General features: G+C 44.4%; 1 protein-coding gene across 5 annotated transcripts in view; it reads left to right on the top strand.

Moving 5' to 3' along the window:
- Positions 1-27,058, top strand: part of Atxn1 (ataxin 1) — a 399,758-nt gene that overhangs the window by 188,764 nt on the left and 183,936 nt on the right. The window contains exon 5 of one of the 5 annotated variants that reach the window (XM_060372974.1): positions 10,927-11,043. The exons of the other annotated variants lie outside the window; for them this stretch is intronic. The gene's annotated coding sequence lies outside the window, so the exon portion shown is untranslated. The remainder of the gene's footprint in view (positions 1-10,926; positions 11,044-27,058) is intronic. 5 annotated transcript variants of the gene reach the window in all.

Raw genomic sequence — 27,058 nt, 5'->3', positions numbered from 1 at the left:
TGCAATGGTCTCCAGCCTAAGCTGTGACATCCCGGGCATTGCTTGCTGGTGTTTTGTGGCCTGACAGCATGTGCCCTGCATTCTGTGTGTTCAGAACCGAGGCTGCAGTGACGTCCCAGAATGCAACACTGGCGAGCATGGAAAGAAACACCTTGGGTTCATTAAGCCTTTGCTTTTGAACTATATTGTTTTTAATCTGTCGTTGTATGCCCAGAAACCCTTTACTCCTGTCCCATTGTCCCCACCCCTACATTCACATAGACTACCACATAAGGAACTCAACGTACAGTTTAGGGAGCTGCCATCTCCATCTCCTAAATTCTGGAAACTCTTCTTCCTACTATCTACATTGGCTCTTGGCTGGGCCAAGCCAAGAGCCCCCTAGTCAGCACTCATCCCTGCTCTCTATGCTGCTTCTCTTCTCAGTTTCTTAAAAGCATCTTTGCCTGCCATTATGCTCGTTTCTCTCTGCCTCTTACTTCCCTCCCTCTCAGGCTCTTGTCCCTTCACTACTTGCCATGGAAAGCACCCTTGGCTCAGTAGGTGTGTCCCCCTCTCTTGTTGGGGGTTTCTGGGCACTGAGGCTGTATTGAGGGTTGGATTTAGTCTTTTCTAACCTCACTCACTGTAGTCTGTGCTCCAGTGACATACATCTTTCTGTGGTCCCTCATGCCACAGGCCCTCCCAGCCGTCTGTCAAGCCTTGATCCTTTCACTCCCTTTGCTTCTGAGACTCCTTTCCTCCTGCTAATACATTTCTTGTATACCTAGATTCTTCCAGAGCAGCTTCAAATTTCACCTTCCCCATGTGTAATTACACTGTGTTTTAGCTTTCCGGTGCTGAAATGAATTCCAGAGATAACCAAAGTACAAAGTAAAAGGGCTTTCATTTTTTAATTACGACTATAATTGTCATTTCCCCCTCCATGTTCTTTCTTCCAACCCCTCCCACGTCCCTGTCTCTTACCCCTCATTCCCTCTCAAATTCATGTGCACCTTTTCTTCAATTGACATATGTGTATATTTGATATGTAATTCATATATGTGTCAGTCATGGATATGTAGTGCTGAGTCCAGTGAGTGTTGCTTATGTGTACACGTGCTCTGGGCTGACTGCTTAGAATTGGGCAACAGTTAGGGCTCACCCATGGAGGACACTAATTCTCCCACCACCAGCAGTTGTTAGCTGCTTGCAGCCCTCTGTCTGTGGGTGTGGCAACATCATAGTTCCACCTTCTGTGTAAGCACGTCTGTTAGCGTGGCTCTTTTCCAGGTCTTGTGTAGGCAGCCATATTATTAGGGAATCACAGGTGAACCTTCCCTGCCATTTCCAGGAGACGCGATCTCACAGCAGACATCTTGCTCCCCTGACTCTATCCTCCCAGCCCTTCTTCCTCACTGTTTCCAGAGCCTTCGGTGCAGGAGTTGTGTTAAAGTTGTGTTCATTGAGACAGGGTTCCTACAATCAATTGTTGTCTGGGTTTTGGACAGCCGTGTTTTCTGTATTGATCTCTGTCCGGGGTGAGGAAAAGCTTCTGTGGTGATGAGTGGGAGCTATTTACCGGTGGGGATAAGGTCAGTATTTAGAGTGCTGTTAGCACTTAGGTTGGTTTACTTTCGTGGCAGTAAAGTTCTTTAAGATCCTGGAGTAGTTTGCCGTGTTTCCAATACCAGGCACAACTGTTGAGCAAACCTTAATCTGAGAAGGTTTTGTTTTGTTTTGTTTTGTTTTTTTCTGTCAGTTTTGGCCTGTTCAGGGCATAGTTGGCTGGTGCTGGTTGGGGGTGAGGGACCATGTCATGATGAGAGTGAATGCTAAACAGAGCTACCCAGCCACAGCCAGAATGCCAAGATGAAAAGAAAAGGCTCAGAAGCCTGGTATCCCTGGTAAACACTATAATCCTACCACTTGCAAAGTAGAAGCAGGAGGATCAGGAGATCGAGGCTGGCCTCTTCAACTTGGGAATTCCGGGCCAGCCTGGGCTATATGCAAGCAATAGAGAAGTGAGGAGAAAGAGAAGGCAGAGAAGGCAAGGGTCCTGCTGGCTCCCAAAAGGGACCCCCACTGACTAGAAAAAAAATCTTACTAAGCTGTGGCTCAGTAAGTAATGTCATTTAGGGATATGCATTGGCTTTGGGGGACCTTTGACATCCAAACCTTGTACCTTCCAGGAACATTTACTATGCAAATCATGGCACCCCAGAAGGAAATAAGCGTGTCTATGTCTGCCCATAACACTTAATGAGACCTCTTTTAGTTTTAGGTTTTTTCAATTTGTTAAAATACCATTTTTCCCCCAAAGTACATATTTATGGGTCAGTATATTTAGAATTGAAGGTGGAAAGTTATTGGTCGATATTTGCTAAATAGAAGGAGTGAAAAAATATGGCTGAATTCTTAACAAATGAATTTGTTTTATTGCTCTATTTTGGCTGAGCAACACAGAAAGACAAATCTAGAGACACAGTTTGGTTACACGGTCTGAGCCAAAATTATCTCCCATAGATATGAAAGTACTACCATTGCTCTTGTAATGAGTCAGTTAGTTTTAAGAAAGTATTAGATAGTTCTTTAGTTCTAAATATAGGTACGAGAAGCATGACAGCATGAAGCTCAGAATCAAGCCATGGATCTTCCATACTCTTCCACGAGGCTATCCAAATGCACAAGGCATTGGAAGTCAGAGGGAAGATTTGAGGGCTAGCTGATCAGGAAGTCTGAGTTTTGTTTATGGTTTCATTAAAATTCCTGGGGGTGGGTTCTGGATATAGTAAGAGTGTTTACATTGAGTGCACAGGCCTTAAGTCCAATCCCCAGCATTGGTATATACTTGAAGCCCCAGCTCAGGGGAGGTGGAGGCAGGAGGATCAGAAGTTCAAGGCCATCCTCAGCCATACAGCAAGCTTTAGGCCATCCTTGGCTACTTGTCTCTTTTAAAAAAAAAAAAAATACACCCTTTATTTATAGTTATATTGTAATTTTTTTTTTTTTTTTTTTTGAGACTGGGTTTTACCCTATAGGCTAGGCGGGCCTGGAACTGGCTACTGTAACCCAGAATGCTAGCCCCAACTCCAGGCAATTCTCCTGCCTCAGCTCCCTGAGCACCTGGGATTAGAAAAATTTACCATCATGCTGGCCTTCAACTGCTGTGAGGTCTTGTGTGCGCCAGCCTGGCTGTGTCTGGAAAACACTATTCCCTTGTAGTCATCCCCTGACTCCCGGGCTTGTAGTCTTTTTGTAGTCTTGTGATTTGATTTTTTTTTTTTTTTAGTAGTTTCCCTCTAATTGACCATGCTTTTCTCCTCTATGAACTCAGTGGAGAGAGGCACCTGCTGCTAAGGCTTACAACCCAAGTTCAATCCCTGGGACCCACATGTGTTAGGAGAGGATCAATTCTAGCAAAACACACACACATACACAGACACTCATACACTCACACATGCACACACACGCACACACACATACATAGACATACACATCTATACATATACACACATACATATACACACACATACACACATATATACTCACACAAGTACACTCACACATATACTCAAATATATACACATACACATATATACATGTATAAACACACACACTCACACATATACTCAAATATACATACATATACACATGCATAAACACACACACACATACTCTAGTATACACACATGCACACATATAAACACATACATAAACATACACACATACTCATACATATACTAACTTACTCACACATATACGCCCCAAAAAAGCAAACAAAAAAATCTTAACAATTCTTTTTCATTCCCACTTTTAAAAGAAATGAACCTTTTTGTGTACCTTACATGGCGCTCTTTTCCTCTGTTGTTTCAGAGTGTATCAAATTTGCTTAGTCAGAACATAGCCGCAGCTTCCTTTTAGTGTCTAAACAATATTTCCATACAGGTTTTGTCATAATGTATTCATTCGCACATTAGTGGACTTGTGTTTAATTGTTTGAAGTCATTTGCTACCGTGAACAGTGCTTCAGCTGAATAACTTCTTAAAAATAGCGCTCTGTGTGTCAGCAAGCCTCTCTGGGGGAGAAATTACTCCAGGGATATTGCTGGATCAAAAGGAATATGCTGTTTTCTTCTGGGCGAGCCTTGCCAAATCGGCCTCCAGTTTGGCCGGCCCCGTAGCCAGGCTCCCGCTAGCTCTGCTTGAGGGTGTCTGTCCTCTGTAGATGTCCGTGATCTTTGCCAGTTTGAGAGGCGAAATCGCTCATTTCTTGTAGTTTTACCGTGGGCGTCTCTGATCGGAGGGAATGCTGGGTGCGTTTTTATGTGTCCGAGAGGTGTTAGGTTTCTCGTGAGAAATGTGCGTGCTGGGTCACTGCCCACTTCCCTGCTGGCTGGTAGGTTCCTCCTGCCTGTGGGCCCAGAGAAGCGCTTAGCAACTCAGAAGATTAGGATGTTTGTCTTACTGCTTTTTTTTTTTCCACTTGGCTTTTCATATTTCCTTCATTCGGGATTTTCTTTAAAAATTATGTTGTCAGATTCTTCTTGGCTCTACAGTTTTTGACATATTTAGGTCCTCTCCAGTGGATAATTATATTTTTTAAATTGTCTCATCTTATTAGTAGTTTTAAAATAATAACTTTGTTGGGATATAACTTACTCTTCAGTCTGACTTAGTGGTTTCTTTTTTTTATTTATAGTTACACAACCATTACCACAAGCTAATGGCAGAACATTGTCATTGTCGCCCAAAGAAACCCTGTACCCAGTCAAGCAGTCACTCCCCAACTCCCCCTCCTCCAGGCTCGCCATATCCACGGATCTGCTCACCAGCTCTGTGGCTCTTATCTGCTCTAGATAATCCAGACAAAGGGAATGGCCCAGGAGTGGGTCACCTTGCAGGACTGGCTTTTCCTACTTTGCATCACACTTCCAAGGATCTTCCTCAGATTTTTGTTGTTGTTGTTGTCCGTTTTTCATTTGACCTTCTGGTCCTCTGGCTGTTGTTTTTATGTAGGATATGAACTAGGGATCTATCTGGATGGTCATCCTTTGTTATTGAAAGTCCCTCTTTCTTTATCTGATAGACTGAAATGCCAACGTTGTCATGCATTGAACTGCAGTCTGTTTGGGGCTCTGCTGGGTTTGTGCTGATCCTGCTGGCCCCTCTGGCATACCTGCACTGTTTTACTCTCAGGAGAATGGTATCTTTCAAAGTCCAGTAAGTTAATCTTTGATTATTGCTGTTTACATCCTCTTTATGACAACTCTCTTTTACTTGTCTTTTATGAACTTCAGCGTTAGCTTCCTTATAAGGGTTTAAATGTCATATCAAGTTGACATACTAATTTAGGAAGACTTGCTCTCCTGATGCTGACTCCATTGTAGGCCAGAGCAGATCTTTGTATTTGTCCGTGTCTTCTCTGTCCATCAGCAGTGTTTAGTTGCATATACTCTTACCTATTTCTCTTGAAGTGCATCCCCAGGTATCTTACACTTTTAATGTTATTAAAAATGGGATATGCCATGTAACAGACTACCATTTGGAAAAGTTATTGATTTTTCTCCTATTTCCTTCAGTTCCCCTGTGGGATTTTCAGGTAAATGTGTCCATCTCACCTGCTTAGCTTTTAGTCATTTAGGATTTACAGGTAACTGTAATTTTGCTACCTCTTCCCCATTTTTTTTTAAATCCCTTCTTTCTTTTTCTTATGTAATTAGATTGGCCAACTCTGTCAGAACAGTGTTAAATCACAGTATTCAGAGACTGCTTGCTTGTGTTGCTCCTGACTTTCAGTGGAGTCTTTTCATGTTTCTGAGCTAACAAGAAGGCCACCTGTAGAACCCAGTACAATTTTCGGCTCATGTGGCTTTCCTGGGGCTTCTAATGAGCAGAGAGCATCTTAGAAATGCCAGGTCTGGCGAATTATTCACAAACAGGTAAAACAAGCTATGCTGGTTCCCCCAAGGCACCATATCAGTAGTCCGAATTTTCTCACCTTTGTAGTCAGGAGTGGATGAGCGGTACCTCTATGTTGTAAAGAAAGAGCCGTTGGTTGGATTTTAATCTCATGCCGTTTTTCTTTTGCTGATCAAGTGAAAAGACTAGGAAAGGCTAGGGATGGGTAGTGCAAAGGCATTTAGTATAAAGCCTTTGCAAAGGGAAAATAGGAAAAAGGAGGGACCATGAGGAAAAACAATGTGATATTAAAAATGGATACCACTTTCCTTCCTGACCTCCGAAGTCAAGCCATGTGGCAAACCTAACTAGTTCCAGAAAATCGCCAAAAACATAACCCAAAACACTCACTGTCAGTAAATATGATAAAGAGTCTCAGAAGAAGGTAAGAAGAAACTAATGTTCTATGTTACCATCTGAAAGCAAAGGAAACTTATAAACAGTTCCAGATATTGAGAAATCACTGGAGGGGAAAGAATCCTTATTGAGATGTGTTTACATGTTGATTCTGTTTGATGTTGCCATTAAAAAAAAATGTTTTGATCTCTTGCAAAGAAACCTACACTGAAGAGGTATTTTCTGTGCTAAGCTGAACCTGACATTAGCCTAGTAATAATTACTAGGACAGGCTGTCCCCTGCACTAGCAAAATTGGAGAATAAAAGGAGAGACGGCATCAACAGAGCCTTTGAGGCTTGTTAAAAATGTCTAACATGAAGATCCGGTGTGATGTAGTTAGAAACAAAGGGTGTTTAGGCTGACTCTGTAGATTAGAGACATTGATAAAAGGTGTCTGATAACTACTAATAATCACCTCAGTGACAGACAAAAATAGAGAGAGATCCCCAGAAAGCAACAGACTGCATAACTGTGGCACAGGCCTCCCACACCTGTGCCTCGCCACCTGCTCTCCCGTTACAAACTTCTTGCACATTTTTTCCCCCACGTTGCAGGGATCGCTGTGTCCTAGGAGAGCATACTAGAGAATCTTCCTGAAGGTTGAGTTCAGTATGACATCAGAAGGTGTATGGAGGAGCAGGATGAGGACTCCTCGTTGTCAGTTCGATTAGATTAGAATTGTCCTGGACACAGCCAGGGCCGTATCCATGACAGTGTTTCCAGAAAAGTTCCACTGAGGAGAGAGAACCCACCCGGGCAGTTTGGAGTGTGGAGTGTTTCTGAGATGAATAAAAAGCAAGAGGAAGCCAAGTGGACATCAGCATCCATCTCTGCTGCCTTCTTGTGAATGCAGTGCCATTAACTGTCTCAAACTCCTGCCACTGTGCCCGACAACATGGCCGACAATCCTTTCAGGCCAGGAACCATTATAAACCTACCCTTCTCATGTTACTTTTGTCAAGTACTTTTTTTTTATCCTATTAATTAGAAAAGTAACACAGTAGGGAAACATGAGGGCATAGGAGCCCAAGGCAGCTGGCTCTGCCACTTGTTGGCTGTGTGAACTTGACCCATGCACCAAAGTTTCCAGAGCTTTGTTCCTCATCTACAAGTGCTGACTGTAGGTCAAGACTGTCACTTATGCTTACTAGAGATGTTGTAGACAAAGCATATCTTCCACGGAGCCTCATAGAGGACAATGGAGTGTTCGTAAATGGTCAAGAAGTGAGGGCAGGGAATAGGAGGAAAAAGTCCATGAATCTTGTCCTTCCATGTTGCACAAATGTGAAGAGCATCTTGTCAGGACCAAAGATGTAGGAGTGGTCATAAGAAATGAGTGAGATGCTTGAAATGGTCCATGAAGAGCAAGCAAGCAAAATACTGTGGAGAAGCATGTCTAAGCAGGAAAGGGTGACATTTCCAAATCCTTGAGCTTGAAGGAACCTTTCAAATCCCAGCGTCTTACTTATTCTCACTGCTGTGACAAAATACTCAACAGAAGAAACTTAAGGAAGGGGGGAAGGGCTTCTTTTGGGAGAGGCATAGTGAGGGGGGTGTGAAGCTTCTGGTCCCATAACATCAGCAATCAGGAAGCAGAAAGAGGTGAATGGAGGAACATAGTTCACCTTCTCCTTTTCATTTGGTGTGAAATGCCAGTCTATGGGACAGTGATTCCCACATTCGGGGTGGGTCTTCCTTCCTAAACTTGTTGGAGATGTCCTCACAGGCTTACACAGAAGTTTGTCACCAAGGCAATTCTAAATCTTGTCAAGTTGACAATGGAGACCACCCAACACAGGTCGGAAGTGAGTAAATATGGCTGACTCTTGGCTATAAGGAAGTGTTTAATACAGGAGAGTTTGGCCTGCATGGGATTGAGTAGGCCTGGTCTACCTGTTTAGTCTGTAGTTGGATGGTGGAAAGCCATTAAAGTCTGTAAGACTGAAGAAGCAGCTGTGTTCACTTGTATGTATAACAATGGTGCCTTTGGGGGATGTATTTCAAGTCTTGTGCGAGGAAATACATTTTAAGGAAGGGTCTGAAGTCTTCTGGTTCCAAATATTGAGCACATAGTAGGTTTTCCAAAAAAAAAAATCAACAAAACCTTGATGGACTTGAACAAAAGCTATTGTTCTGGTGTAACTGTGTCTTTCATGGTTTCCTTTGTCATTGACTAAGTGTACAGACTTAGCTGATCACCTCTGGTCTTTTACTGAATTATGTTAAAAATGAGTGCAGGCTTGGCATTACATATGGATCATTTGCCGTGCCAGGCTTTTTCATCTGCACAAAGATCCTGGTGATTTGAGGCCCACATATCTGGAAAACGTGGCCTTACCAGGCTGCCTTGATATCTGAAGTGGCTTCTTAGAAATCATGGAAAGTCACTCTTCCAGGCCTCAAATCCTTGAGCTCTACCTACATTTCAGAATTTTTCTTGTTAATAGGTCTTTCAAGCCTCCTGGCTCTGAAAGCTCCAAAGCTTTTAAGCTCTGACTGCCTCCAAGCAAAGAAAAAGCTGTTTAGGGATGATGGTGCATATCTAACTAGGATGTCTGGAGTCATTAGTTGTGGCCCGAGGCTGTCAAGGGCCAAGTGAGATCCCTCAAATATGATGGGATAAGAGAACATTGTACCCTTCATAGTCCAGAGAGTGATGAGCAGTTACTTGGAAACACGAATCCATTTTCAGTCTACCAGAGGTTATTTTTAAGATCCACAGTGTGGTGGGCAGAGTGCTGCATGCTAAGGTCCCAATCCACACCTATTAAAAAAAACCCTGTATTTAATTTATTTACTTGTCTTGTGTGTGTATGTGGGCATGAGTGCCATTGTGTGTGTATGTGTGTGTGTGTCAGAGAACAACTTGTGAGTGTTGAGCTTTCTCCCACCACGTAGATCCTGGGGATGAAACTCAGGTTATCAGGCATGGCAGCACGTACCTTTATGGAGCCATCTCTCTGGCCCACCTGCACTGAATTTTAGCTACTATAGTAAAGTTAGGGAACAGGTATTCAGTTGCAGGGCACTGAGCTAGGTCATGCTGGAGGGAAGTGGAGAATGATTGGGAACATCTGGAGAGATACCAGACTCTCACTTTAGAAGCTAGACAGGGCTGCCATGACCCTGAAGTTTCCTGAACTAGACCAGAACCTAATGTATGTTAGACAGTTTGAGGAGAGTGTAAAGCAATACCACAAAAGAGCTAATGCATTTATTCAAAGGAGAAATGGATTGTTGTACATTATTTCTACATGTTCAAGATAGCCTTTGAGTATCTATACTTTGGACTATGAAAGAGAGAGGAAGTAGGGACTGAGCCATGAGGAGAGGTCCAGGAAGCATCAGGAGAAGAAAACTGGAGCAAGTCAAGGATAGAAAAATGCAAATATAATGGGGATTTTGGCTGGGAGGAAGCTAGATTAGTCTGGAGGTTTAGGATAATAATTGCATCGAATATTGTGCTCAAGGCTAAGTAAGTTAATCATAGTCTCCCTGTGTTATTTGGGTAAATAGCTGGCTAAAGATAAACTGCCACTATACTAAGTTTACACATTTATATCCATATTAATAATCATTTTACATATGGCACCCAACATGGGGTGCCGTTATGTTACAGTAGTTTTTCCTCCAACCCCCAAGCTCCCAGAATAGAGACTTACAAGACTGAAAATATATTCCCAAATACCTAGGCCATATAGCTAGAATCTTCTCTGACTAGCTCATAACTTAAAATAACCCCTTTATATAAACCTACATTCTGCCATGTGGTTGATTACTTCTGCTCAGGTACCATGGTCTGTCCTCCTCACAACCTCACTCTATCCCAGAATCCTTTCTGCCTTCCAGATGCCCCACCTTCTATTGCCTGCCTCAGCTATAGGCCATTAGTTTTTTATTGGCAGGTGCTGCTTCTATACACACACAAGAGATTCCTTCCACATTAATCCAAAGGAAAGATGGATTGTTGTTCATTTTTACTAAGTTACCTTTGAGTCACCTACACTTTCAGCTATACACTGGATGCCAGTAACCTTTTAAGGCCCACACTGTTGTTGACATCCATGCTGTGGATCTGAGCACCCATCCTCAGGTTTTTACAGCAGGTCCCACAGCCCCACCCCCAAACACATTTACTCTTGGTAAGTGGGCATCTTGGTGGATCTTCCACTGTTTGGGGGGATGGGAATAAGAGAACTCCATTACTGTATAACCCCATGATAATTCAGCCAATCAGTCTTATTGGATGCCTTATCCAGCATTTTGTGTGTGTGTTGTTTGTTTGTTTGTTTAAGCACTTAACAGGCTGACAATGCAGCTCAGCTGGTACAGAGAGCGCTTATACACACACACACACAAGGCCCTGGTTTCAATCCTCAGCACCACAAAAACCAAGTATAGCATATATGCTTATAATCCCAGCACAGATGAGGTGAAGGCAGGATCATCAGCTCAAGGTTGTCTTTATATTGACTTTAAGACCAGTCTGGGGAAGATGCTTATGAATTATTTTGGAGCTAGTGGCATGGAGTGCTTAAAATATTTAGTAAGTTATGATTCTTGTTCTGTACCTCATTTCATCTTTTAGAGAGCAATTCCCGGTACAAGGTAGCAGTTTCGAGTGGCAAGAAAGCCCTTCTGGATGCCAGTGAGAGCAACTGTCCTTTTAAGCTGGCTTAGCAGTACCTCTCAGGTGCTCCAACAGGTACACCCATTTGTGTATACACCACTTATTATGTGTGCACAGATGTGCTTTATACTTTAAAATCCTAGACACAACTAGAAAGAAATGCCTGGCAAAGATCTGATTTTGTTTTGTTGTTTGGTTGCTGTTTATTTTTGCTTTCGTTTGTTTTTTCAATTCAAAGATACTGCTCATATTAGCTCTGCTTCTGTAATACTGTTTCTCAATTTCTTGTATGCTTTCAGTCTTCATCTTCCCTCACAAAGAACTGTCAAATTTCCAGACCTAGAATCACAGGCTAGGTCTTGAAAAGACAATAGATCTCTAATTTAACCCTGTTGGAAGTGGTGCAGGAGGCATGTAGAGACGCTCAGCAGGCATGTAAAAACAAAACAAACCAGTAAACCTTGGAAAGGGGCTTCAGAGCTACCCGTGTGGGAGTGCCAGTTGCTGAACATAGTATATACCTCAGAAAAGTCTTCTCCTCTGATGAAACCTTCAGAAGCATTCGAGACTTTCCAGAATCAATTTAGAAGTGGCCTCTGCCCATGACCTCTGCTTGTTTTCCCACTTCATCTCCTGCAGCCATCATGCTCTCCAAGCCTTTTGGGAACAAGCGTGTTTGTTACATCTTCCCTCAAGCTGATACTTTTTTTCCAGCAGAAGCTTGGACACCACTTCCTTCTGGAAGCCTTTTCCTGAATTCAGGTTGTGGGAGAGCAGAGGAAATGCTGGGACTGGTCATGGAGTAGGGAATATTTTAACTGCCTTCACCAGTTGAAAGTCTTGTGTTTCCTAGAACAGCCTTTTTTTCTTGTTCTCGGGGACATTTGAGGCCGCCTTGACTGCTCCTCTCCCCCATAAATGCAGGGCTCCACTCTGCAGCAGCCATGACGAAAATGTGTGTTACTTTCTTTTTCTGTAGTAAAGTATGCAGGAACTTACCCAGCTTTCTTCCTTTTCTTCTTCACTGACATTACTTTCTTTCTAGTTTTATTTGTCTCCAAGGACATGGTGTTGGGTTGTTCTCTCTGGAAAGTCAGGCCAATTTTAGAATTACGATAGGATGGCTCTTTCTCCAACCCCGCTGTCATCTCAGTAGTTTGTTTAGGAAAGTTATAGTGCTTCTCTTCTAGTTTATCGCCCAGAAAATGGGGCTGGGAAAAACTCGCCGTATTTTTATAAGGATAAATAAAACCTAGCCTTAAGGCATTTAAAAATATGCTTAATTATAAAATATAAACCCGAGTTTTTGTTATTACTGCCATGTTAATTATAGTTAAGAAAAAAATATGCTCAGTCCTTGTTCATCTGACAGAGTGTGTCTTAATAGGTAAGTGCTGTACCACTGACATAGCTCCCTGCCCAGTGTGTCCCATTGTAGTTTTTTTTTCTTTTTCCCTCCCTTCCTGTTGTAGTTTTGTTGTTGTTATTTGCTTCAGTGGAGACCTCAAAACAGGTGAGGTAGTGCATATCCATGAGGCCAAAACTCAAGACTCAGGCAAAAGGATCATGGATCCCAGGTTAGCCTGACCTACATAGTGATACTGTCACAAAACAACAACAGTGTGCCGAGCTGACTGTCCGAGGAGCTACTCTGTCTTCTGTGTCTGCAGTTAGTAGCCTTCTGGCCACGTCTGACTCAGCTATCCTCTTCGAGTTTCTGCATCCTCTCCAGTGAGTTGAGAACACTGACATTGCTCTCTGTTGGGATAGCTGAGTACTTACATTCTGCAGCTATGATTCTTGAAAAATTTAAAACTACAAATGGAGCTGGAGACGTGGCTCGGTTGGAAGAGTGCTTGCATAGTATGCACCGTGCCCTAGGTTTGATTTCAAGCGTCTCACAAACTGGCCATGGTTAAGTTTTGCCTGTGATCTAGCACACAGAAGGAGGAAGCAAGAGGATCAGAGTTCAAGCTTACTCTCAGCTTCATAAAGGGTTCAAGGCTAGCCTGGGTTATAAGAAACTGTCTATAAAAAACTACAAACATGCCTGCTTACGATAACTATCATGGTTTCTTCTGTGGACTAATAATTGTACCAAACAAACAAGGTCAAAATGTATTTTGATCCTTCTTTCTAAAAGAGCCTGTTAACCTTTTTTCTTTCCCTAAATGCATGAGATACAAAAGAAAGAGGAATCAAGGTCTACTGAACCTATGCTGAGGGTGTACAACCAGAAGGGTCTATGTTCAGAAGGGATCATATTGGCGTGTAGGTTACATGTTATTTACATGGCCAAGAATGAGAAGGGTTATACACAGGATAAATGAGTATTGAGGTGATGACAAATCCAGGTGACCATGTGCTGGCGTGTGCCTCTACCTGTGGCTTGCCAGTTCTCAAGTCCAATCACTGAGGATGGAGGACGTGGGCACTGGTGACCTGTTGTGTGAGACAACATTCATCTCCATGACTTTCCTCACTTTCTAGGCCTGAATTAAATTCCAGTGAACTGGTGTCACTTGCTAAACTGTGTCCCACAGAGATGTTAGATCAGTAGCCCCCAGCACACCCAGTGTCCCTGGTACCATGAATGAGGCTTTTAACCTCCATCATCCCCAGCATCTCTGGTACCATGTATAAGGTCTTGTTTGGAAGTGGACTATTTGCATCTGACCAAGTAAAAATGAGGCTCCTGCAGTCCTTATGAAAGGGGAAAATTTGGACACAGAGAAAGCCCCTCAGAGACAATGCTGTGTGAAGGAAGACGTAGGGCTACTCTGGGCCTCAGAACGTTGGAGATGGGAAGGAGACCATGGAAGCTGGGAAGAGGCATGGAATGGAGCTAGCCTCCCAGTCTTCCCTGCTCCCAGGAAGCGCATGGTAAGCAGACTTGCTGATACCTTCGTATGGACTTCCATTCCCCAAGACTACCAGACAACACATTTCCATTCTTGAAACCACCTTAGTTTGTGGCCCATCATTATGACCCCAGGAAGTCAGCCCAAGTTGGCTGGCCATTTTCTGTACCAGCTTTGTCCCTCTGACTCGTGGATTTGGGCTTTTGTGGTGAGCCTGCGCACGCGTGGTAAACGTGTGGTTGGCAGCATACAGGGCAAGAGATGATACTTCCTGTGGTTTGGCTCCTGAAAGCAAATGCATTAAAGACCAATCTCAAGCTTTGGGGTTTATTTAGAACCGGGCGTCTTTGTGTTGTAATCACCTCACTCTGTCCTTTCCCCTCACACTACACCTTTGTGTGTTGGAGGAGTGGAAGGAGCATAGCTGAGCAGCCCACGTTTCCAACTCACTTACGCAAAGCCCTTCATTTCCTAATTCTCTCTGCAGGTTTGGACACTTCTCCAGAAGATTTGGGGATCTATTGTAAGCCTGCTTCTGTGGGGGCTTGGCAAGCCCGTGATGAGAGAGGGAATGCTGCTTTTTTGCTTTTCATTTTGCTTTGGCGTCTGCATGTTCTTTCTCTAAAGGACGCTTGGACCTCCCTTCTCTTTGGGGAATGTTTATATTACATGAAACATTCATTTGTTTGTTTAAGAAACTTGTGGTTCGACATGTTGAAATAGTGGGTTCAAATTTATATGTGAAAAATGAGTTTGTCGTGCGAAGTTATCAGGGAAGGTTACATAATTAGGCGTGCCCCTGACTCACTAACACAGGAGATTCCCCCTCACAAAGTGGATCTCATTTCTTCTGTTTTATGGCTCCTAAGACCTTTCATGTGAAATCCATGAAAACATGTTTAGAAATCTATTAGAAGTTGAAAGCCGACTACTTTAACTATGGCACAAGAAGTTATGTCTTGTAGTAGGAATTTCATGTCCTTATTTAAAAATGGGACAGTGAGGCCTCAACGGGTGTGTGTGTGTGTGTGTGTGTGTGTGTGTGTGTGTGTGTGTGTGTCAAAGCCAATATCAAAATTCAGGATTCCCAACCTCTGTGATGTTTGTTTTCTGGACTAATACTGAGGACCACGGTTCAATTCCAAAGGCCTGGGAGAGGACCTAAAGGAAATAGACATGAAGAATGGCTGGAAAAGAACATGGCCGGCCTGCGAGAGCACACACAGGTCTCCCACAGGTCGCTCAAGAAGACCTGGATCTCAGCCAGGCTTCATCTTTGTATGGAAGCACAGCCTAGAATCACCTAGGGTAGGCCTTGAAATGCTGAGCAAGCTTAAAACTGTGTGCTTCCACCATTTACCTGCAAATTTCATGATTTCCTTATTTTTCATTGCTGAATAATACTCCATTGTATAGATATACCATAATTTCTGCATCCATTCTTCAGTTGAGGGGCATCTGGGCTGTTTCCAGCTTCTGGCTATTACAAATAAGGCTGCTACAAACATGGTTGAGCAAATGTTTTTATTGTGTACTTGAGCCTCTTTTGGATATATGCCTAGGAGTGGTATGGCTGGATCTTGAGGAAGCACTATTCTTAGTTGTCTGAGAAGGCGCCAGATTGATTTCCAGAGTGGTTATAGAAGTTTACATTCCCACCAGCAGTGGAGTAGGGTTCTCCTTTCTCCACATCCTCTACAGCATGTGTTATCACTTGAGATTTTTATCTTGGACATTCTGATGGGTGTAAGGTGAAATCTCAGGGTCGTTTTGATTTGCATTTCCCTGATGGCTAATGAGGTTGAGCATTTCTTTAAGTGTTTCTCTGCCATTCGATATTCCTCTACAGAGAATTCTCTGTTTAGCTCTGTTCCCATTTGTTAATTGGGTTACTTGGTTTGCTGCTTTTCAGCTTCTTTAGTTGTTTATGTATACTGGATATTAGCCCTCTGTCAGATAAAGGGTTAGTGAAGATTCTTTCCCAATCTGTAGGCAGTCGTTTTGTTTTGATGGCGGTGTCCTTTGCTTTACAGAAGCTTTTCAGTTTCATGAGGTCCCATTTATTGATTGTTGCTCTTAGAGCCTGTGCTGTTGGTGTTCTGTTCAGGAAGTTGTCTCCTGTGCCAATGAGTTCTAGGATCTTCCCCACTTTTTCTTCTAACCGATTTAATGTCTCTGGTTTTATGTTGAGGTCTTTGATCCACTTGGACTTTAGTTTTGTGCAGGATGATAAGTATGGATCTATTTGCATTTTTCTGGAAAGGATCATCCTGAGTGAGCTGTCCCAGAAGCAGAAAGACACACACAGTATATACTCACTGATATAGACATGTAATGTAGGATAAACCTACTAAAATCTGTACATCTAAAGAAGCTAATCAAGAGAGAGGACCCTGACTAAAATGCTCAATCCCCATCCTGAAAAGCAAAGAGGAAGGACATCAGAAGAAGAAGAAAACACGAAACAAGCTAGAAACCCACCACATAGGGCCTCTGAAAGCCTCTGCCCTGCAGACTATCAAAGCAGACGCTGAGACTTATGGCCAACTGTTGGGCAGTGTGCATGGAATCTTATGTAAGAAGTGGGAAATAGTAAGATCTGGAGAGGACAGGAACTCCACAAGGAGAGCAACAGAACCAGAAATTTAAACACAGGGGTCTTCCCAGAGACTCATACTCCAACCAAGTACCATGCATGGAGATAACCTAGAATGCCCCTTGCATAGATGTAGCCCATAGCAGTTTAGTGTCCAAGTGGGTTCCATAGTAATGGGAAGAGGGACTGCCTCTGACATAATCTGATTGGCCTGCTCTTTGATCACCTCCCCCTGAGGGGGGAGCAGCCTGACCAGGCCACAGAAGATGACAATGCAGCCACTCCTGATGAGATCTGATAGACTAAGATCAGAAGGAAGGAGAGGAGGACCTCCCTTATCAGTTGCCTTGGGGAGGAGCATGCGTGAAGAAGGGGGAGGGAGGGGGGACCAGGAGGGGAAGAGGGAAGGGCTTGTTGGGGGATACAAAGTGAATAAAGTGTAATTAATTTAAAAAAATTAAAAATTAAAAAAAAAGAAAAAATGTGCTTCCTACTGCAATGCCGAGGAGCTCAGGGAAGGGTCTGGGATCCACTCTGAGGTTTATGGTCAGCCATGAGTCAGCACTTCACTGGTGCTGGGTAAGGGATATTTGGCATTCCATTGTGAAGCTCTGTTTGAAATTTCATATGAACAAACGTTAGGCTTCTTGAATGCACCTCCAGTTCTTCCTGTTTCCTCTCTGCCTTGACTCTGTTGTTCAGCCTGCTCCTTCTCCCCAGCAGCAACTGACTCACTCCTCTGTAAGAGAGTCCTTCCCTTCAGCCTGAGCCCAATAAGCATGCGTCCTAATACCTCCCCTCATTTTCATTTCCTAGCGGATACTATGATGGATGGCTCCATGTCTATAATAAATTCAAAAGCCTCCCCCTTAGTCCTCAGCAGTTTGAGTTGCACAAAAGAGTACTTTAAAATAAATCCCAGCTAATTATACATACAACTGCATTCACTAGATGGGAATATTTTCAGGGCTTTCTTTGCTACCCAGTGCCACCTGCTCACAATGTAAATGGGCACACTTTTGGTTCCATTAAACAAAAAAACGGCGACTCTTCTCCCGTAGCACAAAGTCCTTTAGTCCTATTGTGGAGTTGGGAAACTAACCATTGTGTTCCCCTGTCAGCTCTGGGCCTGTGTCAACCACACCACAAGGCTGTTTACTTGCATAGCTTGCAATCTTGCTTTGAAAACTAGCAGGCAAATAGGCTTGCGTTGGAGAAGGGTCCTTACAGACTTGTTGGCATCTGAACCCTAAGTTCCGGTAATTAGCAGTCCTCATGAGTTGAAGAATATACACTTTGGTTTCTTCAGCTCATTAGAATTTTTTTTTCCTAGACTAGCATCTTCCCTTTGCTAGGAACATAATAAGGTCACTTAGGAGGGACCCATTCATCTGTTCTTGATTTCTGATGTCCGTAAGTCTAGACAGGGTGTTTCTCTGAGAATATGAAAGTTAGAGCTACATTCAAATCAAACTCGGTTGTCAAGCTCTTTCTGTGCCTGGCCTCCTTTGCTGTCTCAGGAATAGGACTTGAGAGCTGGGTGTGGTGGCTCACGCAAGTAATCCCAGCACTGAGAGGCTGAGGCCGGAGTCTGAGGCCATCTTGGGCTACCGAATGAATTCAAGGCTAACCTGAGCTACACAGCCAAACCCTACTTCAAAAAAAAGGACTGTTCAGAAACTATACATGTGAGGTGTACATGGTCCATGTTCTCAGGAAAAGTACTTTCCTTCCCCAATTCCTTTTTCACTTGGTGTCTGAACCAGAAGACCTTAGCACTGTGTCACACAAGTCAGGAAGCCCAGCTGTGCTCATCTGTCAAGAAAGGAGGAAACTGCCTATCTGTCCCCAAAGTCTGGGTTTTTCCTGATTTGCCCACCCCTTTCCACAGCTCCCCCCACCCCGCTCCCACACCCTGGCCCTGCATTCCTTTCCATTTTGTCCATTCAAAAACTCCTTCCTCCCTTAGAAAAGCTAAAAATACTAGCACTGCTTTCCAAGGAGCCTTCCTTATTAGGGCTGCATAGTTGAGCTGCTGGGGAAAGGGAAACCTTCATTATCCTGACCACTCAGAGCCACCTCTTTCTAAGCCTCCCATTCTCTTGGCTGAGACTGTCACCCTCACCCAAGCCTCATTACCCTCTGCTCAGTATCAGAAGATGCCAAAGCGCTTGGGAAAACCTCATGTCTATATGTTCTGGGGACCTGATGGCACCCCCGAGCTGTGGGTATAAGATCAGAGATCTTAAAAGTCACTGCATCTTCCAGCTGTCATTAGTAGGAAAGCATCAAAAGATTGTGGCTGTCTATAGCCATGAAGGCTCCAGGATCACAGACTCACTCCTAAGTTATCAGGAGCATCCTGACCCGCAGGAAAAATCCCAGGGAAGGGGGAGTCTGGAGCTGAAGCTCTCCAAGCAGAGGTCCTGTTGTGTGTGATCTGAGCCACAACTTGGCTGGCTGGTCTGGACAGCTGGCTCTGGTTACTGTGGGAACAATGTGAGGAAGCCCGTTGTCAGATTCCTCAAGGCTCAAAGGCACAGCCTTCTTAACACACTAGGCCCTGCTGGCAAAGGGAAGACAAGGAACTGAGGAACATGGAATGGAGGGTGTGGGGACAGCGAAAAGGTTTGAGCAAGCTTTCGGCTCCTAGTTTCTCTTGGTTCAGAAGCAAGGCTCAAAAGCTGTTCTTCGACCCTCTCAGCCAGGGACACTCTAAGGTTTAAAGCCCCCAATGCCAATGTGTGTGCTAGACTTGATAATGGAAAAGGAAGTGTTGGTATGGTTTTCCTGTTTCCCACCTCACCTCAGACTGGACAGGATCCCCCTTGTTGCTGTGATAAAATATCTGACAAAAGCAACTCAGGGAAGGAAGAGTTTAAGAAGGGATGTAGACCATGAAGGCAGAGACAGCATGGTGGTAAGAGCATGACCATTGATCAAATTGTCTCTGCAACCAGGAAGCAGAGACCCGACCGGAAGTGGTCCACTCCCAATGGCCTGCTTCCTTCCGTGTGAGGATCAGTCTCCTCAAAGCTCTATAGCATTCCAAAGCAGCAGCACCAGCTCAGACCAGTGTTCAAAAGCATGAGGCCATGAGAGGCATTTCACATTCAAGATACAACAGGATCTTACTCTGTAATTCAGGCTGGCTTTCAACTTTGGATCCTCCCGTCTCAGCCTCCTCCATGCTGGGATTACAAGCATGAGCCACTGTGTTTAGGAAAACAGAATTTGATTCTGACTTTACATGCCACAATCAAGTGCCCTGGTTCTGGGCTAATAGCTCCTTGGTGCTTTAAGCACAAATCTGACTAGCACACAAGGTGGTTAGTGACCTTAGGAGAAGTAATTATTGTTTAGCCCCAAGCCCAGGGGTAAGCAACCAGCTTTAACTCAAGGACAAGGCTCCAAAAGCATTAGACAGTAATGTACATTCTAGAGAGCTCTGACGGTGCCAGAGTTTTAATGTTTCAAGAAAACAGTTGAGGGCCAGAGAGATGGTCCATCTGGTAAAGGCAATTGCCCCCAAACCTGATGACCTGAGTTCAAAACTGAGAACATACATGATGGAAATAGAGAAATGATTCCCACAGATTGTCCTCTGACCTCCACATGCCTGTTGTAGCATGTCTTAACCCCCCACACACACAAATAAATGTAAAAGAAAGGGTTAATAATAAAATAGGAGCTAGAGCAAAGGTTCCGCAGTCAGTGGCATTTGCTGTTCTTGCAGAGAACCCAGCTTCAGCTGCTGTGACCCACATGGCGCTCACAGCCTTCTGCAAATCCGGTTGCGGGAGAGCAATGTCCTCTTAATGATCTCCCCCAGGCACTTCGTAAACACCTAAAGACTATAGTTGAAACAGCGATGCCCAGAACACACAAAAATCAATGCCTAGATAAAATTTGCCACAGGGCTCTGGTTCAAGACCCGCTTAGAAGATTAACACTTAGGCACTTGATCATTCTTTTTCTCCTGGCATGCTTTCCCATGGAGTTTCTTTGTTTTTGGATGTAATATTGGACTTTTGTGGCTTTCATTTAAGCTTTTCGCTATTTTAAACATAGGCATGGTGGGTTGGCTTGTCCTACTCCAAACGAAAAGAATTGAGACACTGCTTCTGTGTGTAAGCTTGGGTTCCTGTGCTGCTGTTTTCCCAAATGGGGGGAAAAGACACCATAAATTACTGTTCTTCAGGATATAGACACTGAGCCACAGCTGCGTGCCTGTTGGTCCCTCTCCCCCAGAATGACGTAGTAGCCTGGGGACATGGGAAGAAATGAGCACAACTGAATCCATGGCTCCATGCTGTGTGCACTGCTTACCCGTATTTCTAATCGTCAGATCCTTTGAGAGTGTGCTGGGTTTAAATGCTCCATTTCTGGGAAGGCTGTATGCGGCTCCTGGGGAACCATTTCCAGGTTTACACTCCAGAAGCCTCACGCGTGGCTTGGCATTGTCGGTGTTCTTCTCTGCATGAAGTATACATGCGTGTGAATGTGTGTGTATGTATGTATATGTAGGTGTATGTATGTGTGTATGCATTTGTGTTTATGTGGGAACATGTGTGTATGTGTATATGTCCATGTGTATGCATGTGCATATTTGTGTATCAATATGTTCGTGTGTATTGTGTCCGTGCATGTATGTCTATATGTTATGTGTGTACAGGAGTATATATATTTATGTGTGCATTTATGTGTATGTATGTGTGTGCATGTATGTATGTATACATGTGTATGTTTGTATGTGCATGTGTATATCGTGTGTGTGTGTGTGTGTGTGTGTGTGTGTGTGTGTGTAGAAGGATGTAGGAGTCAGAGCCCAGATCCACGGCACCCTCTGCTGTTGTTCTCAGAGTACTTACCTATCTTCTTTTTTAAAACTTTGCTCTCTCACTAGCCTAAAACTCCACGTGACTAAGCTGGTGGCCCGGTGAGCCCCGGGCATTCTCCTGCCATGTCTCCCAATGCTGCTCTTACAAGCTCAGGCCACCACATCTTGCTGTTCTTGAAGCATGTGTTCTAGGAGATTGAACTCAGGTTCTCACACTCGCCGGGCACTTCGTTTGCCAACTGAGCTATCATAAATTGCGTCTGTCTGCAGGGAGGATGCATGGGCCCACACAGACTTAGCAGTGACCCCAGCCAGTGGTCCAGAGCCCTGAGCACGGCTTGGTGCCCCCTGCAGAGAAAGCCTGCTTACCCTGAGCTCGGGGAGGTGTGTAAGTTAAGCCTGTCAAGACAGAGTAACTGGGTGGAAGACAAGATGAAAATGTAGCCTGGCTCTTAATGCCATCACTCCTCTTTCCCCTTGCTGAAACTTAGCTCTCTTTGCTATTTGAAGAGAGCAATTTGGATTTATATTAAGGGATGCATAAATAGGTTTCTGTGATGGAATCTTATCTGGAGTGAATGCGGATAGCGTATGCTAACGAGCACGCACAGGGCCTCCCTTCCAGAAGCAGCTCCCACCGCCCCCCTCCTTCACCCACTAGACATCTGAAAGCAACTCAGAACTCAGGCTGTGGGGAAAGGTTATCCCCCTTTTCCTGTCTCTCAATATTACACCTCTCCTTGTAGAGCCTCAAAGTACTTGACAAGCCTTCAAGTAATTCCAGGTGATGGATTTCCCCCAAGAGACCCTTAAGAGCTGGTTTTACATAGAAGCATGTACAACTTCAGTTTCAATCAGAGTATTTGACTGCCTCATATCACTTGACATCACCAGAACCTTCTTTGGTTCCCCCTGTGGTTCACACTCTCATTCTTCTTGGAGTTTTAGATGCTCACTAGTAAGATGTCAGGAACCTTTAGTGTCAGCCACTGTGTAACTAGCTTTTTTTCTGGGCACTTGTTCTGGGTAGGACCCAGTTTCCTTCCTTGGTTAAGCAAGGAGACTGGCTGGAGAATCCGGGAGTGAGTCCCCACCTCTCTGATAATCTGCAATCGCTTTGTGCCTGCTGGGAGTCCGCAGTCTCTGAGGCGGGTTCATCTCACAGAACGCCTCCCTCTTTCCCATCTGCTTTCCTGTCCTTCCTTGAAAGGAGCTCAGATTTGCTTCAAGGTGTCCAGTCCTGATAAAGAATCATGCACCCCTTGACCTCTGCCCCAGCTGCTGATGAGAACTCAAGTCACCAAAGGCTGTGGGTTTCTGGAGGTCAATAGGAAAAGTCCTCAGGACTGGAAAAGAACAGACAGAGAATAAATCCTGAGAAAGAGACAGAAATGCTGGAGCGGGGAGGCTAGAAGAGCAGGTGCTATGAATGCCTGAGCCAGACCAGAGGGCTGCTGTATGTTTACGTAGGGTGGCAGGTGTCAGTCAGTGGGACGCGAGGACAGTAACAGGTTACCCCTCTCTTTTGGTCTCAGGAGCTGGGGTCAAGGCCATCCCGCCATTTCTCATTGCCATGGATAAGAGGTCCTAGAAGCATCTAGGATGCTGTCACAGTCCCCAATGACTTTATACAAATCCTTTCCCTCCCTCCCCCATAAGCCTTTGGGCTTCAGGCTCCCTCAGACTCTGAGAGCAGCTGCTTATTTAGCTCTGGTGTATGTAACAGTTATATAAAGGATTTTTTAAAAGAAAAAAATGCCATGGGTTTTGCATTTTTGAAAACCACTGGTATGCTGTGGGAGAGCTTGTGTGCAGAGCAGCATGACCTTGGGTGAGTCACGTGATTTCCTCAACCCTCATCTCCTTTATCTGAAAATGAGGCTGGTCTGGGGCTCCCGGGTCTGTCTTATGGGATGACTTAAGGATGAATTAGCAGCAGCTCCTTGCTGCATCATTGCTCCATCACACAGGCACGCACACGTGGATCTCTGCAGAAGCCTCCATTGTGAGAGAGATTACACATGCAGAGTGGTTCTTTCAAGCTGACGTAAAAAGCCATAGACAAAAATATATATCACCATCAGTGTAGTGGCAGCTGTTAACCAGAGAACTTAATAATTGTGTGTCTGGACTCTTGGGTTTGACAACAACTCCGTCCTCCTCCGTGCACCTTCTTCGGGTATATCGCCCTTAACCCTCAGTACCTTGGTGTTCCTGGCTGTTTAATGGACATTAAAAATGCTGTCTGTTTCCCTAGAGTGTTGGAAAGGCTAAGCCAATTCTCATTTGTTCATTGAATAGGTTCTACCATATGGGAAGCACTTTACAGTATACATTATTGTTGCTGACTTTTTCCCTGCTTTATGATGGAGGTCAATGCTCTGGGGCAAGTTTTAAAATGGGGGTCTGTTTCTAAGTGCTCAGCATGGCAGTCATTTGAGTTTCCATATATGTATATGTATGTGCATATATATATATATATTTTTTTTTTCCTTTGTCTGAGACAGAGTCTAATGTATCCCGGGATTGGCTTCAAACTCACTGGGCAGCCAGAGGTTCCCTTTAACTTCTGATCCTCCTGTCTTCGCCCCCCACATGCTAGGATTACAGGAGTGGGGGTGCCCCACCACAGCTGGCTCCTGCTGTATTGAGGATCAACCCCCCAGCAGGTAGAGAGAAGCGAGTCCCCTCCCACCACGCTCCCCTCACATGGATTCTCTGCTCTTCCTTTCTGGAGTTGGATTGGCACCCCTCACACAGAACAAAGAAGTCACTTTGCAGAAAGCATCCTTCTGCCTCCGTGTGTCATCTGCCTTTAAGGGTATAATTTGTTTCTGTGCTGGAAACTCCCTGCGGAAGGCTTGGTTGATGCTGCAAAGGGCTCCTTTATCGATCAGTGACACCGCTGTGCTATAGTGGGTGGGTGAGGTCATTCCTATCAAGTTACTCTAGCTGCTGACCTTGAGGCCTATCAGGTGACAACACCATAAAGCCAGATCCCTGGTTACAGAATGCCCTTGTTTAGAGGTACATCAGTGTGAGGGTGATTAATAGTTTTAAAGAAATGACTGCAGTCACTTTACATGGCCCCGGGTGGGAGGTGGTTTGTATTAATAAGCTCAGAGAACCCATAGGTCTTGGTGGTCCTATTTGGGGCTGATTTTCAGGAGTCCCTTGATCTGTGCTCCTCTCTTATCTTTTCTCATTAGATTCCAATTTTCCTCTAAATTTCCATGACCGTATAATATTATTGTCAGTGTGGAGTTCAGAGTGAAATGCTTGGACCTTGGAGCTAGTGGCCTGTTTTTTCTCTTCTCTTCTCTTCTCTTCTCTTCTCTTCTCTTCTCTTCTCTTCTCTTCTCTTCTCTTCTCTTCTCTTCTCTTCTCTTCTCTTCTCTTCTCTTCTCTTTGCTCTTCTCTTCTCTTTGCTCTTCTCTTCTCTTTGCTCTTCTCTTCTTTTTCCTCCCTCTCTCCCTCCCTCTCTCTCTTTCTCTCCCTCTCTTCTCACTCCTTCCCCCCTCCCTTCCTCCATTCCCCCCTCTTACTGCTCTATCCCTCCTTTCCTTTCTTCATTATCCTGGGAAGAGATAAAAATGAAAGATGTTTACCACAAGAGAAGTAAACAAGGAGACACAAAGGTACCTATGAAACCCTTGTTCAGAATGAGGCTTGCAAGGCACAGTGAGCCATCCCCTTAATCTGTATCAACACAGCAGCTTTGGGAAGAGCTTTGGACTCTCTGACAGCATTTCTGATGTCCCAGCTGGCCTCATCCATGCTGGAAGAGGTGGAAGGCTTCAGAGGATGGACTTCCAGTGGGTGGCAGGTAAAGGGTGTCGTGGAAGATGGGAAGGGATAGATAAGGATGCTTATTAGGGACTCAGTAGGCTACAGTCAACACTTAGCATTTGATATGATTGATGAATACCTATATATATATATTACTCTCCAAATCACAAGTATCTTTTTTGACTGTGTCCTATTTGGACACTGGTTATGAAATCATCCTGATATACAATTCCTTGTGCATGGGAGCCCTTCTCTAAAGCTGAGTTGGCTTTCACCCTGGATGGCATCACATTGGCAGAATTCAACACTTGTATCCTCTGGCAGTTGGCAAGGCCAATAATTTGCTGGGTTGAATAGCAAGGAAACAGTTGAGACAGCTTTAGCTTTTGTGGGTACTAATAAGCTTGCCAATCATCTAAACCCAGGAATGGTGCACACTTGCAATGACCTGAATAAGCCAGATCTTTGTGTTGTGGTAAAGGGGATTAAACCCAGCACCCTCTACATCCCGAGAAGTGCTCTAAAATGGGCTGTTTCCCCAGCCCTACATGCTGACTTTTATAAGAGCCTGATAACAGCCTGATGATGAAATCTGAAGGGCTTGCCTTTCCTATATCCTGTTCCTAGCTTCTAGCTCAAAGAAAGTCTTTGCATTAAAACCAAAAAGGAGCCAGGCATGGTGGTGCATACCCATGATCCCAGCACTCTGAGAGGCAGAGGCAGGTGGAACTCTGTGAGTTCCAGGCCAGCCTGGTCTACAAAGTAAGCCCAGGACAGCCAAGGTTACACAGAGAAACCCTGTCTTGAACCTTCCCCCTCCTCAAAAACAGAGGCCCAGCCTGCCATGATGGCACATTTCTGTGATCTCAGCTCTCAGCAGCAGGGATGGGAGGCCCAGAACCTGGTTTACCTAGTCAGTTCTTAGCCAGTCAGGACTGCTTGGTGAGACCCTGCTTGGAAAAAGGCAAAGCAAAACAAAACAAATGCATGATAAACAAACAAACAAACAATGGCCAGGCATGGTGGCTCAGGCCATAAGCTCAGTATTCGGGAGATCAAAGCTAAAACATTGATGCAAGGGTGACGTCAGCCTGGGCTATGGGGTACGTTCCAGGCCAGCTTGGGCTATAGGAAGAGACACTACATGACATGTGGAAAGCAACAAACAAAATCCATGCTTCTGTAAGTAACACCAATGGTATTCACAGGTCACCAAAATAAACAAGTAAATTAAAGTTTACTTTTTTACTTACCTAAAAAAGGGTAGGGATTGGTGGGAGGAGAAGGGGGCAAGAGAGGACAACCAGGATATGAATAGGCTCAAAGTAGATTATATACATGTATGAAAATGCCATATTGAAATCCATTATTATGTATAATATAGGCTAACTAAGACTTTTTTAAAAAAAAAATCAACCAATTAATGACCAAAGAAGCCGGAAAGGTCCTCGAATAACTAAGACCAGGTAAGAACGTAGATTAAGTAAGCGCATGTATGGGATTTACACAAGAAGCAGACTGCTTCGAGCGTGCCTTCAGCTGAGATGTTTGTTGTCTGGGGAGGTGGTGATGCATTGTTGAATGTGGTGAGTGTAAGAGCTAAGATCCACCCACGCAAGAAACACAATTGAAGGGTCTGAACAGAGTCCTAAGCTCTACGGAGCTCAGTGCCTGGTTCCTGGAGGCTTCTGCTAATTAATAAACATTGGCCAAACATTTATCCATTAACCAGCCTGACGATGGCATAGTAGCAGCAGTCACCCTTCTCTCTGCTCTAGGGAGAAAGAGGTTGAAGGGCGAAATCAAGAGTGTCCTTTATGTTAAATGAAATGCAGAATAAAATCGTGTGTACACGCATATGTATGCGTTCCCGGTGGTGCTCCCTACCTGCAACCTCAGAATTAGGGGGTTGAGGACAGCAGGATCAGGAGTTCAAGGCTAGCCTCTGTTGCCATTAGTGAGCTAGGCTACATGATGCCCTGTCTCAGTCTCCTCTTTGCAAAA

The sequence above is a fragment of the Meriones unguiculatus genome, chromosome 19 (assembly GCF_030254825.1).
Source record: "Meriones unguiculatus strain TT.TT164.6M chromosome 19, Bangor_MerUng_6.1, whole genome shotgun sequence".
Classification (NCBI taxonomy): Eukaryota; Metazoa; Chordata; class Mammalia; order Rodentia; family Muridae; genus Meriones; species Meriones unguiculatus.
Note: the sequence above shows the minus strand (reverse complement) of the source record. Positions and strands in the feature narration are given on the sequence as shown.